Source organism: Anabrus simplex, chromosome 2, assembly GCF_040414725.1.
Source record: "Anabrus simplex isolate iqAnaSimp1 chromosome 2, ASM4041472v1, whole genome shotgun sequence".
In the NCBI taxonomy this organism is placed as follows: domain Eukaryota; kingdom Metazoa; phylum Arthropoda; class Insecta; order Orthoptera; family Tettigoniidae; genus Anabrus; species Anabrus simplex.
Window position 1 is genome coordinate 733,185,108 of NC_090266.1, and position 17,237 is coordinate 733,202,344.

Here is a 17,237-nt window from a genome sequence, read left to right on the forward strand (position 1 = left end):
TAAAGATTATCGTTCATGGGATATACATAAGATGGATGTGGTTTATTTAAGTATAATAAATTTGCACTAATTCCTGCTCAACAAACCGTTTAAAAAAAAACTTACAAATCACATGATTGATTTAAGAGTTGGAGTTTTATTCATCAGTCTAGAGTGTAAGTGCGGCCAGTATCCAGTATTCGGGAGATAGTAGGTTCGAACCCCACTGTCGGCAGCCCTGAAAATGGTTTTCCGTGGTTTCCCATTTTCACACCAGGCAAATGCTGGGGCTGTACCTTAATTAAGGCCACGGCCGCTTCCTTCCCACTCCTAGGCCTTTCCTGTCCCATCGTCGCCATAAGACCTATCTGTGTCGGTGCGACGTAAAACAACTAGCAAAAAAAAAAAGTCTAGAGTGTGTTAATATTGGGGAGCACGTTCCTTTGCTTGGTTGTGTGCTTCAGTCCATCTTGGCATACTGTCTTCTAGGTTATCAAACCATTCTCGGTATTATTTGTCCCATTCTTCACTTCCTGTTTTGCGTAAGTTTTGCGAATAATTCATAATCCGGCAGGACATTTCAGTTTATTCCAATGGGATTCATGTCTGGGAAATAGGCAGGTCACTCCATTTGGGTGATACCATCACAACAAAGGAAATAGTTAATAATGACTACACATCCAAGTTATCCATTGAGATGGTCTTCTCTGAAAGCTGGCGATGCAGTTCCATTCTTGGTTGAAGAATTTTGTCCCTGTACATTTCAGTCATTTGGTGTGCCCTGAACAACTATGGAAAGGTGTACAGTGACCTGTGTAATGCTACCCTTAAACACCAATGAGCCATCTTCTTGCTGCACACATTGGGCACAGTATCCGAGATATGCGGTATTCCTGAATTCCCCCAAACATGTCGCAATCATCTGGGTTCACGCGTATGCAGCATTTGCTGGTAAACAGCTTTGTATGCCAGTTCTGAGGAGTCTTTTCAGTGTGATTTTTTGCTCATCTGTAATGGTCTGCATGATTTCAGGACTTTAGATTAGCATTACCATGAATGCTGAACTGTCCTGTGTAGCATTTAGCTCAGGGTTCCTCCAAGCCAGCAGTCAAAGTTAGCAGACATCTGTTGCAGTTATAGAGTGTGGACAGCCTGTGAGTCATCGACATAACCTGTTGTGAAATAATTCCATGTCTGAAGAACCTCACTTAGATTCACCTGCACTCATCTAACAACTTCCCTTTTTTGCATTCCTCCTTGACGGGTTTATGCAGACATGATTAAATGTCAATACAATTCTTCTTACCATTGTAAACTTTCACTACACTCTTCAGAATTGGACTCGTAATAGTTCCCTACTGGTGCTACAATTTCAAATGCCTACCTTTAAGTTTGAATGTTCTATCTGTAAATGTTTACAAACAGCTTGAGGGTCTGCTTTCCAATCTGCACATGGACATTCAAGATATCAACACATTGGCTCTATCCACAGGGGTGATGCAAAACATATTTTTTACAAGTTTATTACCTGGGTGTTAATTATTCTGTTGGCTGCATATCTCTCAGTTATGTATTGAGGACAATTTTCCATTTTCTGTTCATCTCGCTTTTGAAGCACATTCATATGAGAAGGTAACATTCAAAAAATGCTTTGTCCTTCAAATCCAGTTCTTGAGGAATTTTAAAAAGTGTATTTTTGAACCCAGATGTCATTAATGAACCATTGACAATTTTCTTAAATAGAGTATAACCTCGAATTTGCGTGACCTCGATTTAGCGTAAATCCGCATTTAAGGGAAGAAGTTTCAAGTTGCGAAAATTATTCCATAAGGGCAATGTAATTATATTCGATTTCATGTAACTCACATTAGTGCAGAATCTGCATTTAGCATAAGGAGATGTAAAAATTCTCAAGTACAGTGAAACCTCGTTAGTGTGTTCCTCATTAACACGTTTTCCCGCTTAGCGCACCGTAAATTTGAAATCCCGATTCTCATCGTATTAAATCCATATAAAAATACCTCACTTATGTCACAAATTTTTGCTATTACTGCTTAGTATGATCACATTTTTCATAGCTCTGAAAACGTTATTTGTCATCCCTTGTGAAAGGAACATGATTTCCAACTCTGGTAAGAAAGAGCCCTTGCTACAGTTGCGTGATAACAGGAAAAGGCCTTGAATTCCTGAACTTCATAGGATAAGTTGCCCCTTCGGGAAGCGAGCCGTTAGCCTCAGGAAGGTTCAGTTTTGCCTGCCGGTTAGCAGCGAGATTGCTGAATAACACAGTGAGCCTGTTTGTGCTTGTATTTCGCATTCCATTCAGAAATTAGAAATTGGTTTTGTGTTGAGTAGTACAGTGAAGAGTAGCAAATATTTGTCACCTGATAGTCTGCACCTGGATTAGGAACATAAATCGTGTAAAGGTGACTAGCGGGGTGCATATTTGTCTTGTGACAGCCTATTTGTGGATTTGGAAAATGTCGTAAAATTCCTTACTAATGAGGAAATAATTAAATTTTATCAGAAAGTGGACTGGCACCCGCATCTTTAAGTGTGCAGAGGTAGCGTGAATGTCGAAACTCGCACCTTTGAATTTCGACTCGATCATTTGAGTTGGTCGAATCAAAGTTTTGTCGATTTCAGAATGGCGGCCAAAATCGCAGTCGCACATGGTCGAGTGTAACCTCCAATTCATTGTCTAAGAGAGTAACCGGAAAATAATGTTCAATAATCCACTGCTCCAAAGTAAAATGCTTCTTTTAACATTTGTTTTTAGAAAGAGTGTGATCTGCAATAATATTTTTATTGGCCCCCTGTGCAAATGTTTTCATATTTTTGTTTGGTGTTTTTCACACCATTCAGTGCACATTTGTTATTTTATAATCCACAGCAGGAAAGGTACTCCTATGTGTTCTCTCGTGTTTTTCACACCTTTTAATATTCTCCTCTCATCTTTAGAAATGGTAGATAGTAGTTTTCATTTTACCCGCGGATACATGACGTAAAATGCCGTCATATTTCCATATATCTGTTGGATAGTTTCTATTTGTGTATTCAGTAGTACGTTTTCTCGCTTAACACATTCTTTTTCCTTGTCCCCTGCAGAAACGTCTTAATGAGGTTTTACTGTATTTATTTCTATTAGTTATGGGACATTAAGTACCTATTAAAAAGACATCATAAGCTTGCTAAAGAAGATTTAAGATAGAAGAGGAATTCAGAGTGCAGGTGCTTAGTGCTAAAATGAGATATTGGGTTCGCATACACATCCGAAGGCAGCCGCTGTAGTACAGTAGAAGAGAACTCCCTCCCTTGTAATGACAATATTGTTTTGACCTTCGGATATTCCCATATTAATCTGTGCAGTATCCTTCAGGTACAGTGAGAGCACTTTCACTGATTCGTCCGTTATTCCGAACAAATTTGGGTGCGTTTGTTTTTCCGCTATCCGTGTTCATACAATCTACTCCAGCATTTATATTGAATGCGATAGATCATCTCCCATATCGATTCCTCGCTACATGCACGAGCGAGCTCTCTCAAGACCATCTCCAATATTATTGGTTCTGCCCGACTTTCAAACGTGCTGTCAGTGTCGTTTAATACCGTATTTACGCGAATAATACCCGCACATTTTTTTAAAAATTTGGGACACAAAATTGGGGTGCGGGTTTTATTTGCGTCAATGTTGGCATTTTTTTTCAAAATCAGCCTTCCTAAATTTAGGGTGCGTGATTATTCGGTGGTGGGTATTATTCGCGTAAATACGGTGGCGGGGATTATTCGCTTAAATACCCGTATTTACGCGAATAATACCCGCACATTTTTTTAAAGATTTGAGGCATGAAATTGGGATGCGTTTTTTTTTTTGCATCAAAGTTGGCATTTCTTTTTTTCAAAATAAGCCTACCTAAAGTTAGGGTGCGGGGATTATTCGCGTAAATACGGTAATACACCACAACTCTGACCGGTGTAAACAAACATTGGGAGAACATGATTTTGCAATAAAATTGTGCGCTGACAGCAGTTGTTAACTCCTTAGAAATAAAGACTGAAGTAAACAATTGATTAATTTTAATACTAGGTACTGAAATAAATAAGGATGTGGTACTTCTCCTTCTCAAATACAGTGGTGTGCACAACTGATTTCAGAGGTTAGGTTATATGAGGAGTGGAAATTTCAAAGGGTCAAAGTGCCTTTTAGAAAATTTTACAGTAGAGAGAGAGAGAGAACTTTAGCATTTAAGTACAGTTTTGATTTTCCTTTATTTTATCATCATAACTTGCAGGAAATATATGATACTTCATATTAGGGTACATTATACAAAACAAATTGTATTATTGAGTAAGTACTGACACAAAAGTTATAGAAGGTTACAAGTTCCTTTCACTTTTTGTTATGAAGGTTCTAAGTGCCATAAGACATTATTTTGAACAATGAACAAAAATATCTTTTCTTTCTATAATATAAACTGAACAGAACACTACAAACGAATACTAACTTACAGCATCTGTTACACAGAGCATAACTGTTTATAAAATGACTTTGCATGAACAGGAAGGTATGGCGGCATCAAGGAGATCTTCTTTGTGGAAGTAGACTCCTGGGAGACATACTGTACTATGGAGATAAGTGGATCTTACATCAGAAGGGCGCTTTCCATGTTTCACAATGTTTACTTCCTTCCAGTCCTCTGCTTCCTCGAATATTTTTGTATTAAAAAGTTTACCAGGAAAGTATTTTGGTACTTTAATAATGCTCAATTTTGATATATTGCACTTCGCAGAACTTATAACTGAGTCTGCAGCATGTTTCACATCATAGAAGTTGCCTGCTTTCATCGCTATAACCTTGAATGGATTAGGTTGAACAGTCGATACAATGGCATGCAAATCGTCTGGAGTGTATGCCTTCGAAACTCTCTCCCTCTTTTCGATCAGTCCGAAATCACAGTCACAGCTAAGATAGCTGTGGCCACTGATGAGGAAAATGACCATGCTCTTATCAAGAAAAGCATGAGGAAAATCATGACACGATTTTTATTCTGCCCTGTGCAGTTGTCTGACCTTATTATGAGCTTTCTTCTCGTAATATCACCATTGTTTATCATCTTCAAAATGCAAGATGCAATTTCATTAGCACATAACTCCATCATCAGAATCTGCAATATGTATGCCTAGATTGTAGCAATTAAGTTGCGTATTGTGTAAAACATGTTGCTACGGGTGAGAGTTGGCACCAGTAATACCTGCTGCAGATATGTAGACGTTACAGATGTGTCAGAATGTGGGGAGCGTGCATTGTAACATCCTGAGACATAGCATCTCTTGCTGTTTTATATTTTTTATGATGTGTGTCCTGTTGAGTCTTAAGTTTTTGTGATTCAATGTCATTTTTCACTGCGGAAATACTACAAGGAAACTGGTCACACATTCGACATGTATCTAATGGTGATCGATGAAACGAAATATTTGGAAATTCTGTTGTAAAAACCTGTCGGTAAAATTTGTATGTAACTTTACTGTTCACATACTTTTGTATGAATGCTTTATGCATCTTGTTGATATTGAAATCTGTGCTGAAGTACTCTTTGCTAGATTTGGCACGTCCATATTGACTTATATCTCTGGGAAATGAGTCAGTGTGTATTTTTATAAGGTCCCAGTCCTGTGAAGAGGACTTTCTGAAATTAGACGTTCTCCCTTTCTTGCTTTCATCAATACGTTTGCCTCGTTTTACGTTTTATAATGCTCTGCAACATCTGCAACATTTTGTGACCAACAGAAAAAATATTTTGGAATGTTGCTTTACAAACCTGAATCCCTTCACATGTTTCACTTGGGACAGTATAATGGACGGTAGTTTGTCTGTGACTGTCAGCTGGATCCTTATAACTCCCATGACGGCACTGCTGTACTGGAGCAACGTGAATGAGTCCGAGCAAATACGTACCCTGAGTATTTTCATCTTGCAACCGGTAATAATCTAAGAGCTTGAGTTTCCAATCAGGAGATAGAGAACTGCATTTGAATCAACATTTGCAGATTAAGTACAACATAAAATAAAAAAAATACTGTATTAAAACATATAATGCTACGTTTTTAATTTCATGTTTATCTACTTATGATCCCGTTTGCACTATACCTCAAAATAGTGGTGAATTTACAGTATGGCCGCTTGTAAACGTGCCTTTGGACTGGGTAGTGATGAGGGAGGCATGTGCTTCCCTTTCCTGGTTGTGTATGCCTTCCCTTGTGCACGTAACAGATGTTGTTCTTTTTGGAAAGAACCTTCGCCTTTCTTTAGTCTTTTTAGAGTAGGTTCACTCATTATAATACACAGTATTTAGAAGCACCTCGCACAGCTGCAATGTACTGTTAACAAAGTCAAGATATAACTCTTACTGACTACGTCTGCATGGCACTTAGACTCAACCAAGGCCAACAAGTATGGAGTTAGAACATGCTGCCACCTGTTCACATATATAGAAACTATTGTAGCAATGAACGGCACATGGAACCTACACAGGTTATTGGCGTTGGCACTTGGAACCACATGGTGCGTAAAAACAATTTTTCAGGGCCGATGACCTTAGATGTTAGGCCACTTTAAACAACAAACATCATCATCATCATCATCATCATCATCATCATCATCATCAAAAACATCTTTTCCAATAAATGGCACTTAGACCATTTGAAATTTCCGCTCCTCATATACTCTCCTGTCTGGTTAAATTTCAGAAAGGCCGTTCCCATGTAAATTTATAATTATAAGGTTATAATTTCTCTACAGGGGGCTTGAAATATGTTTTCATAATACGTGCGTGGTAAACCTAGGTTAGGTGATGCTGTTTGAAGTAAGAAAATGGAAATGTTTGCCACAGAAGCCTTTGAAGTGATGCTATTAACTTTTAAGAATGTGAGTGGCTCAGACGGTTGAGACGGTGGCCTTTTGTACGCAACTTGGCAGGTTGGATCTTGGCTCAGTCGAGTGGCATTTGAAGGTGCTCAAAAACGTCAGCCTTGTGTCAGTAGATTTACTGGCATGTAAAAGAACTCCTGCGGGGCTAAATTCCGGCATCTCGGCGTCCCCGAAAACCCGTAAAAGTAGTTAATGGGAATAACATTAATTTTTAAGAATGAAACCGAACATTCGTGTTCACAAACTGTTGGAATTAGAAAATAAAATACTAATGAGTAAGTTGCTGTATGGAAAACATCCGCAAAAAGTTTTAAACAAACTGATTGCTGTTTCATACTGTTTCAATTTTTTTTTTTTTTTTTTTGTGTGGTATCTTTTCCGACTTTACGGAAAATCATATACAGTATTACCTTACAGGAACAGCCTTAAACCGAAACAGTTCTTGCATTCACTGACAAAATCTATTTTCAAAAGGAAGGGTTAACCCTGGGGACACCAATATCAGGAATAATAGCAAACGTTTTCTTAAATAACATTAAATACAATTTCTTAACCAACTAAGAAATGTAGAGGGAGACCCAAGCAATCAGTTTTAACAGGTGTGGAATTAAAAGAGGCTATGGAGCTGGTTACAAATATAGGATTATGGAAGCACTTAGTTAATTCACAGAGCCTTGCAGACTGAATGCTGAAAGGCATAACAGTATATGATGAAATTGTGTGTATGAGATGATCCATAATCTAGGAACCACATTTCCCTGTGTATGTACTGAGGATCATCCATAGCCTTCAGCAGTTTTTCAGTTGGGATCTGTAAATAGTGTAGGTGTGTTACTCTGATTATAGTGCAAAGGAACAAATTTGTAAGGCTGTATCCAAGTGTTTATTTATTTATTTTTGAAGAACAATCTGAACCAAAACTAGTTATGGTGCAGTACATGTTTTTTGCTTAGATAGCAGGGGCAGTTTAACACAAGTAATCTTTAGCACAAATGGTACAAAGTTGTAACTACAGTGTAGTGTGTAGGGTAGATATCGCTTTGTTTTATTGCTGTCATTGTGTAAATGATGTGAAGTGGTGATATTTATGTTGATACAGGCAAAGATTTCTGGAAAAGGCACGCTTTCTACTGAAACCTCGATTCATGATAAACCCCCATGTAAGATAAAATTTTAAAAAATTCAAGTCCTTGTAAAAACGTTAAGTAGGGGTTTTACTGTATATATTTATGTAGTCATATCCTAGTTTGTAATAGACAACAGCTTGGACATATTCTAAGTTTTGGCCCTCCTTGTGTTCAGCGGCTAGAACTACCCAATCCACCAGTGATCCCTAAACTGCTAGAGTAAAGAAATGTTCACTGCGACTTAATGTGTGTAAGATCAGCACTGTGCTTCACAGAAATTGACCATACACTCTTAAGCATTGTACCTATGTGGAGTGAAGGAGTCCTCTGCTGTTTGACAGATGAGACTTCTTAGAAACATCTTAGTGAGTGAAAGTGAATTTTGTGGAATGCTATCAGTGTCAGTGGGTTTTATGAAAGAGAGCTGGTTAAACTAGCTGAATCAGCAAATACGTATGTACTTGTGAGAAATTTGCAATATCCGAATAAGAGGAGTTAATGAAGGAGGAAAAGGTGATGGTGAGATGTTCTTCACCCATTATAGGAGAACAGAACTAAAAATTAAAATTTTTTTATTTGTTAGTTTGGATTACGATACTGGTATCCGCATGTTCCTTAGTGAAGCAGTTTTCTAAAAAGAGCCAAGATTAGTATTTTTACTATGGCTTGGTGATGTCACGTCGCCAGATATATCTCGCCACACAGCTGTGTCACAGTAATAGCTACTGTCAATTTGAGACTATGCTTGGCATTGGCGTGAGTTCCTTGTGCTTAGCTTTCTTTTTTAATTTCTTCGTTGCCATATTTATTAATTTCTTCATTGCTGTATTTTCAACTTAGTTCTTCGTATTATTGGTTCATGGTGTGGGTTACTGTAGTCACGTCCTAGTTCATGAACCATGAGCAACGGCTGAGTGACTTAGTGAGTGGTCCTGAGAGTTCGGATACCAGTTGCTACAGAATGGGAGTGAGCATCTCTGACATATTCTGAATCATGGCCCTCCTTGTGCTCAGCCGGCTAGGACTATACAATCCAGCGTGGTTCCTAACCCATTAGAGGAGAGATCCTTGCTTGGACTATGTGTAAGTAGGGTAGCATCCTGCTTTACGAATTTACCAAGCTCAGAACATTTTAAGCAAGCCTCTGACCTATGGGAGTAACGGAGTCCCACTTCCAATTGACAGGCGAGGGACTCCTTGGAAACAACTTGGTGAACGAAATGGAATTCGATGGGGAGTCATCATTGTTAATGGGGCTTATGAAAGAAAGAAAGTAGAACTGGCTGAGTCAGCAAATATGATGAATCTGAATGTGCTAGGAGTAAATGCTATTCAGGTAAGGGGAGATAACGAAGAAGAGATAGGAGATTATAAAGTGTACTTGATGGGTGTTAAAAAGGGAAGGGCAGAGTGTGGGGTAGGGTTGTTCATCAGGAATACTATTGCATGCAACATAGTTTCTGTTAGGCACGTAAATCACCTAATGATGTAGGTAGATTTGGCAGTTGGAGGAATTAGGACGAGAATTGTCTCGGTGTATTCACCATGTGAGGATGCAGATGAGGATGAAGACAAGTTTTATGAAGCATTGAGCGACATCATAGTCAGGGTTAACAGCAAGGATAGGATAGTGCTAATGGGCAATTTCAATGCAAGAGTTGGAAATAGAACTGAAGGGTACGAAAGGATGATTTATAAATGTGCGATTGAAAACAGTCGTCAAGGAAACACTTGTATAATATTCCACAGAGAATATGTCCTAATGAATATTCTTTTATTAATAATTCATGAAAAAAGGTCAATTTATAAATAAAGATCTTTTCTTAATAATTCAAGAAAAAAGGTCAATTTATCAATAAAGAATATTCATTAGGACATATCCTTTATGGAATATTGTACAAGTGTTTCCTTGACGACTGCTTTCAATTGTAGAAATAATTTATATATTTTCTCTTGAGATTTTTGTTTGTTTTAATGTTGTCAATCATATGTTAATTTTAAGAACACTTCCTCTAAAGCATTACTTTGTCAATTTATGTATTTTTTCATCTAAACAGTGTTATGTGGCTGAAGATGTTGATAATATACAAGACATGTACCACTTTTAACCATTAAATTGCCTTAGGCAATCATTGTATCGACTAGGCGGAAAATAAATAAATACTTAGTTGTGAATCTATTGAAGTGCGATATGGACCATGAAGCTAATTTTATGTAATACCCCTCCATATATCGGGGACTCTTCCTGTCCATTGTTAGCTGGTATCAAAGTTCACAGCCCTTCTGATCAGCTGCCTGCTATAGTCGTATTTGAAAGCATGAATTATCCACAGATCCAGTGGTCATCGTTGACTTATTCTGTTTGTGGGGGGGGGGAAACACAACCTTCACATTTCTCTGAGAATTAGTGTTCTTGGGATGAGTCAAGCATTGGTCAATAAACAGAAAAATCTTTCGGTATTTTGGAGCTTGTTTGCTGATCCAGCTGAACGAGATACTCCTTGAGAATTTCTGACATCATCGAGGCTTGAGATTTGACTCATTACTTCATTGGTAGCTTTCTTATGTTTTTGAACCATTGAGGTTTCTTAAATTTTCCAGTAACAAGTGAAGGGAGGTTTTCACTTCCATCAACATTAGTGGCCAGAAGAACTGTAGTCCTATACTTGGATTTTATACCACTATGACATGGGTCACCTTTGAAGATTAGGGTCTTGCTGAGTTGAAGGTTATAGAAAAGTCTGGTTTCTTCGGCGTTGAATATGTCTTTCGCCGCTTCATAACCTTCAATTAGCTGCTGAAGCTGATCTTCCTAGTTGTTGACCGTAACGGGTCTGGGCGTAGCCTGTGATTACTAACAATATATGAGCGATACCGCAGGTCTGTGTTGCCTATGATTAGTACACCTATGTGAGGAACACCATAGGTTTGTGTTGCCTGTAAGTGGTGGCACAATGTGAGAAACACCATAGGTCTGCGTTACATGTGCGTATTACATTACCCTTGAGTAGTACCATAATGTGTGGAATACCGCGAGTCTACACTACTTTTGATTAGCACTGCAACATGACAAATGCTGTGGTCCTACTTTACTAGCAGTAAGTACCATTATGAGGGACCGATGATCTGGATTTTTGACACCTTTAGACAACAAGCATCATCGTTTCAGGATTGTGCTTTAGAAGCAGTCCCTTGGCCAGTAATACTATTGATTTATGCTAGTTTCTGGGAATGTGGGGCATTGCGGATCGGATCTACTGATTGTTTTACATTCATATTCATCCATTCATTCTTCGTCATCACGTTTTGAATTCTGGTCAATGGATGATTTTGGACTTCTAAATTGTCATTACATTTCGTACCATTACGGGCCTATGACCTAGATGTTGGGCCCCTTTAAACAAGCGTCATCATCATCATCACCTTTTGTCTTGTATTCTTCATTAAGGAGAATTTTTACTTGATCTGGTCAAAGGTTTTCTTATTACTATTTCTGGCTTTCTATGGTATTATCAGCAGTCTCATACCAAAGCTCAAATACATCATTCCACATCCTGTCAGCTTCTTCATGGTCCATGTTTCATAGCTTTAAGTGGCCATGGGAAAAACTATGGCACTGACCAATCTTTTTTGGTTCTCTCACTGATGCCCATCCTTTTCCAGATACTTATCAAGCTTATCATGATGTTCCTTCCAGGTACCAGGCATTATTTGACTTCAGAAGTACAGATTAATTTTAGTGATTAATTTTAGATCCAAGGATGATAAAATCCTTAATCACCTCGGTTTCTTCATTCTTAATTTTAGCTTAACTTTGCTGTGCTGAGTAGCTCAGACAATAGAGCACTGGCCTTCTTAGCCAAGTTTGAGGGTTTGATCCCAGCTCAGTCTGGTAGGTATTTGAAGGTGCTCAAATACGTCAGCCTTGTGCCGGTAGATATATTGGCATGTAAAAGAGCTACTGTTTAAAAAAATTCCAGTACTTTGGCACCTGCGAAAAACATAAAAGTAGTTAGTAGGACATAAAACCAATACTATTATTATTATTATTATTATTATTATTATTAATGTGTTAATTTTAATATTAAACACTATGTTTTCTGCTGTCATGATCTTAGTCTTTTTTGAAATTTAACTACTGCCCACCCTTCTCACTTTTGTCCTTTACAGTCCTGGTCAAATATTCAATGTTCTCCTTGCTTTCCCCCCGAAAGGTGATATATGTGAGGTGGTTGATATTTCTTCCACCAATTTTCACACTTAGACTTGTTTAGACCAACCTTTCTCTTGACAGCTTCTGCATATATATTGCAAATTGAAGGTGATGGAATACAACCTTGACGAGTCTGTTTCCAGGTATTGAACCAGTTGTGTCTCCATAGCCATATAGTGTTTGAACAATTGCTTCTTGATTGTGTAAAGTAATCTGATGAGTTTGAACAGATGTTTGGGTGTTATTTCTTTCAGACAGGCACTGTACCTTGTTATATTTGATAACATAAAAGCCCTGTAATCAATTAAGCATATAACCTGGATATATTTGTGATATTCTTAGGCTTTCTCCATTATCCATCAAAGGTTAGCTATATGGTCTCTTGAGCCACATTGTTTGCAGAAACCAGCTTGCACTTCTGGCATTTCTCTGACAGTTATCATCATCAAACCCTATAGAATAATTTTCATTAGAACAGTTGTGCATAAAGCTGACTTCTTGGTGGAATATTGAAATCAGACAACTTGTAAACTTATAACAGCAGCTATCAAAAATGGCTCCAAACAAGATCTGATATTGATGTGAAGGGTACTGAGAAGTTCCTAACTCCTTTACTGAATTTACAAACATATAAACCTGCATTTATATTGAAAAATCATGAAATATCTGCATTTAAAATGGAAATATGAAAATTAATAGTCATTAAATAAAATACACAATCGTCGAACCTTGTACTCATACTTACTTCTTACCTGCTTACTTACACATATGTTATTTGATGGGCGCCAGCTACCACTCAGTGCAGCAATAATAGAATGAGAATCTTGACTATCTCTAGGGTGTGGGGTAATAAGCTTACTTTTGACAACATACCATATAAGTTCTAGGAAAAGGAGATTGGCATTCAGTTTCCCCATTAAATTTGAGGTTAAGAAATTTTACTTTATAAATGAAACGAAAGATTTAATTTGATAGAACAAAATATATTGAAATTGTATAGAAAAAATAGTAAGTCTTGTTGCGATAAAACAATGAGAATATGAGATTATGATATTGCAACTGAAAGAAACTAGGCATGAATTTGAATTCTTCTTGACCGGACATTTAACAATTTATACGAAATATATCCCTCACTGTTTCACTTGACTGTACCTTCAACACTTTGAGTGTAATTACAATGTATTCCTTAGATCTGGTGTTTACTGTAGATGTGTCACGCCTAATTTGGTGATGTATCCATGTGACTTGCTTCTTCTCCATATCATATGACTTCTTTGTAAGTCTGTATGGTATGACTCCATTGCAAGTGTATCCTTCTGTGACTCCATCACTGTTCACCATCCACTTCTCTCTTCACCTTCCGTTTAACTAATGACTCCCGTTGACTGACTGAGGCCACTCCATTTCGTTCACTTAATAGCCAACTGTGCCTCTCCTTCCAGTAGAATAATGACTGACGCTACAAGATACAGCCACCTTTTATAGACGTTGGTTGACGCACCTACGTAACCTCCAGAAATAACTATTATCTACTCCCACTTTGCGGCAAGTGTTACATACAATGGTGAAATCCCCCGCGGCACCCAGTAGGTCTCTCCCAGCAGTGAGCACACCGCTAAATGAGCACGATGACGTAGCGATGACTCTGCATTTATTCCAGCAGTATTGCACAGTGTAGCAATGTCACATCCACATCTGATATACAGCAACTCTTTACTGTACATGTCTTTAGTGTTAATCTACACACACGTATATATGCATACAGTTAACTACAATCACGCAAGCGACAAGCATTGCAGAGCAGGTTATAAACTTCATTTTCTTCGTCCGTATTGAAGATCTACTTGTGATACAATTCCTTTAGTTTGGCAAACTAAAGGAATTGTATCACAAGCATTGCAGAATCGAATTGAATAATAATTATATTACAACAACAACAACAACAATAATAATAATAATAATAATAATAAATAATGTCACATATGAAATAATAATAATAATAAAAAATACAGATATCACCTTGTAACGGGATTTGAACCGTTACAGTACGTACAGCAGTAGTTGGCAATAGGTATGCCACGGCACACTCTGGAGGCCACATGACATTACGACACACTGCTGTTTCCTTAATCCATGAGGGGTCACGTCTGGTCGTTTCAACCATTTCTGTTTATTTTGATCAATCCTTCCATAAACACTGTTTATTATACTTCTTACCCCTCAGTACCTTTCAGTGGACTCGTCCACACTTCTATCACACCACTGTTATCCCTCTCCACTCCTTCAGTGAGTGTCAAGCTGGCTATCCGGTTGTTTCATTCGCACGCGACTCCTCACATTACCTGTTTCCGTTTTATTCAACCATACGCGACTCGTGGCGTAGACTTATTTATAATGTGGAAAGTGCACTTTTATTATTCATTGTTGAGTAGAGGGAGAAGGAGCATTGTCTAGATGTGCATTAAATGAAATTAAACATAATTTTAAAAGTATTTTCCATAAACAGAACTTGAATTTGTATTTTTAATTTCATCAGCAAAAGACACTCATTATAATTATTATGTTGAAAAGTGTTTGTGTTTAAATAGTATTATCTTATATTGTAACAATAAATAGGGTATTAAGTAAGAGTTTGGTGTTTTTATTGATTTCCAGTCGAAATGACTGTACGCGACTCCTGACGTTACACTCGGCATGCTACTCCTCGGCAGGACTGAAACTGGGACTGTTATTAGTCACTTCCTGCATGATATTGCTCAGGCTAGCTGTTATGCCAAACATTATTGTACCTATTGCATGATGTAACTGCAGAGTCTTCACTTTCTAAATTTCATATCTGATTAAATTAGAGGAAATTCTATAATTTACTACAGTGAAACTTCATTAACATGTTCCTTATTAAGACATTTTCTCGCTTAGCATGTCATAAATTCGAAATCCCACTTCGCATCATATGAAATTTATAGATAAATGTCCAGCTCCTTGGTTGAATGGGCAACATTGCCTTCGGTTGAGAGGGGGCTGGGTGTTTGTACTGTCCCAATAATTCCTGCAACTCACACACTGTACACAACACTATCATGCACTACAAAAGCATGCAGTTCCCACACATGGCAGAAGCCGCCCACCCTTGTTGGAGGGTCTGTCTTACATATCCTGACACTACCGGCACTAAAAGCCACACGATAAATAAATAAATAAATAAATAAATAAATAAATAAATAAATAAAATAAAAGTACCTCACTTACCGTATCACAAATGTTTGCTGTTACCAATTAGGAAGATCATTTTTCCCAGCCTTGAAATATTCTTAGACTTCCCTTATGTATGGAATGTGGTTCCCAATGCATCAAAGCCATTGCCTTGCCACAGGAGGTAGACTGGGGAAAGCTGCGCAATAATGAGAAAAGGCCTTGAATTCCTGAACTTCACAGGGTATTGCACCTTCAGGGAGTAAGCTCTTAGGCTCAGGAAAGTTCATTTTCTGAATAAACCAGTGACCCTGTTTGTCGTTGTATTTAGCTTTCCCGTCAGAAGTTAGACATTCATTGTGTGTGAGTTGTACAGTGAACAGATATTCAACCTCAAGGGTATTCTAAGGACTAGAGTATTGAGGGGCCAGAACACAGTGCTAATCTTCGTCGATTTCCAAAAAGCTAATGACTCAATTGATAGACAGACATTATTTAATGTCCTAGAAGAGTTTGGAATTGACAGGAAAACGAGAGAAATAATAAAACAAACCCTGACAGACACCATCTCAAAAATTAAATTCGTTGGAGAAATCTCTGATCCATTCCAAATAAAGACAGGAGTCAGACAAGGAGATGGATTATCACCCATCCTTTTTAACATTGTATTGGAGAAAGTCGTAAGAACCTGGGAAAACTCTTTGAAAGTAGAAGGCATACAGGGAATTCATCTTGGGCGCAAGGGACAAAACTTGGAAATTAAATGTCTGGCATTTGCTGATGATCTTGCTCTCTTAGCTCAAAACAGAGAGGATGCCCAAAGGATGCTGGAGCTTCTTCATGACATTGCGAAGAAAACAGGTCTCAAAGTCTCCTACGAAAAGACGAAGTACATGGAGTACCGACATCAGGGAGAGAAAAGCATGGAAGTGAAGTGCGGAAAGGTTAGAAGAGTAGAAAAATTTAAGTATTTGGGAGAACTGATCCAACCCAATGGACTAGACAAGGAGGCAAACAAGGAAAGAGCTAGAAAATTGGAACTGGCATACAGACTGACATAGAACAGGTACAATAAACGGGCAATATCCTACAAAGCCAAAATTAAACACTACAATGCTGTTGTAAAACCAGAGGGGCTGTACGGTTCAGAATGCCTTATATTAAATAAAAAAGGGGAACTTAAAGAAATTGAGAAGAAGGAAAGAAAAATTCTGAGGAAAATTCTTGGACCTCAGAAAACAACAGATGGTACGTGGAGGAAAAGGAGAAATGAGGATCTCTACAAGTATTCCGAAAAGATCACAGACACAATGCGAAAACGAAGACTGAAATTTTACGGACATCTCGTCAGAATGAATGACAACCGCCTGACTAAAAGGATATTTAAATATATAACTGGATTGAGGAGAACAACGAAATGGTTGGAGGAGGTTAAGAAGGACGCAGAAGAAATTAAAATTACACCAGAATTGATCCTCAAGAGAAAGAAGTTCAGAACTCGAGTAGATGACCACAAATTTCATGAAGAGCAGCGGAAGAACAGGCCCAAAATTGTAATATCTGAGGAGCAGAGAAAAATAAGGAGTGAACGAATGAAGAAGTTCTGGGAAGAGAAAAGAAGAAGACTGGCCAGAAAGCATTAAGTTTCACGCGGTCCATAGTTGGCCAAATTCGGAAGCAAGAAGAAGGGTAGTGAATGTTTGTCATGTGATAGTCTCACCTACAGATCATAAATACAATCTTCAGGAGATCAGGAGCATGGTACATACATTCTGTCTTATGATAATCTAGTTATTGA

At 38.0% G+C, this 17,237-nt stretch overlaps 1 protein-coding gene across 1 annotated transcript in view; it reads left to right on the forward strand.

Moving 5' to 3' along the window:
- The window catches only part of LOC136864414 (transcription elongation factor SPT5), a 214,654-nt gene that overhangs the window by 192,005 nt on the left and 5,412 nt on the right, over positions 1-17,237 (forward strand). The window lies entirely within an intron of this gene.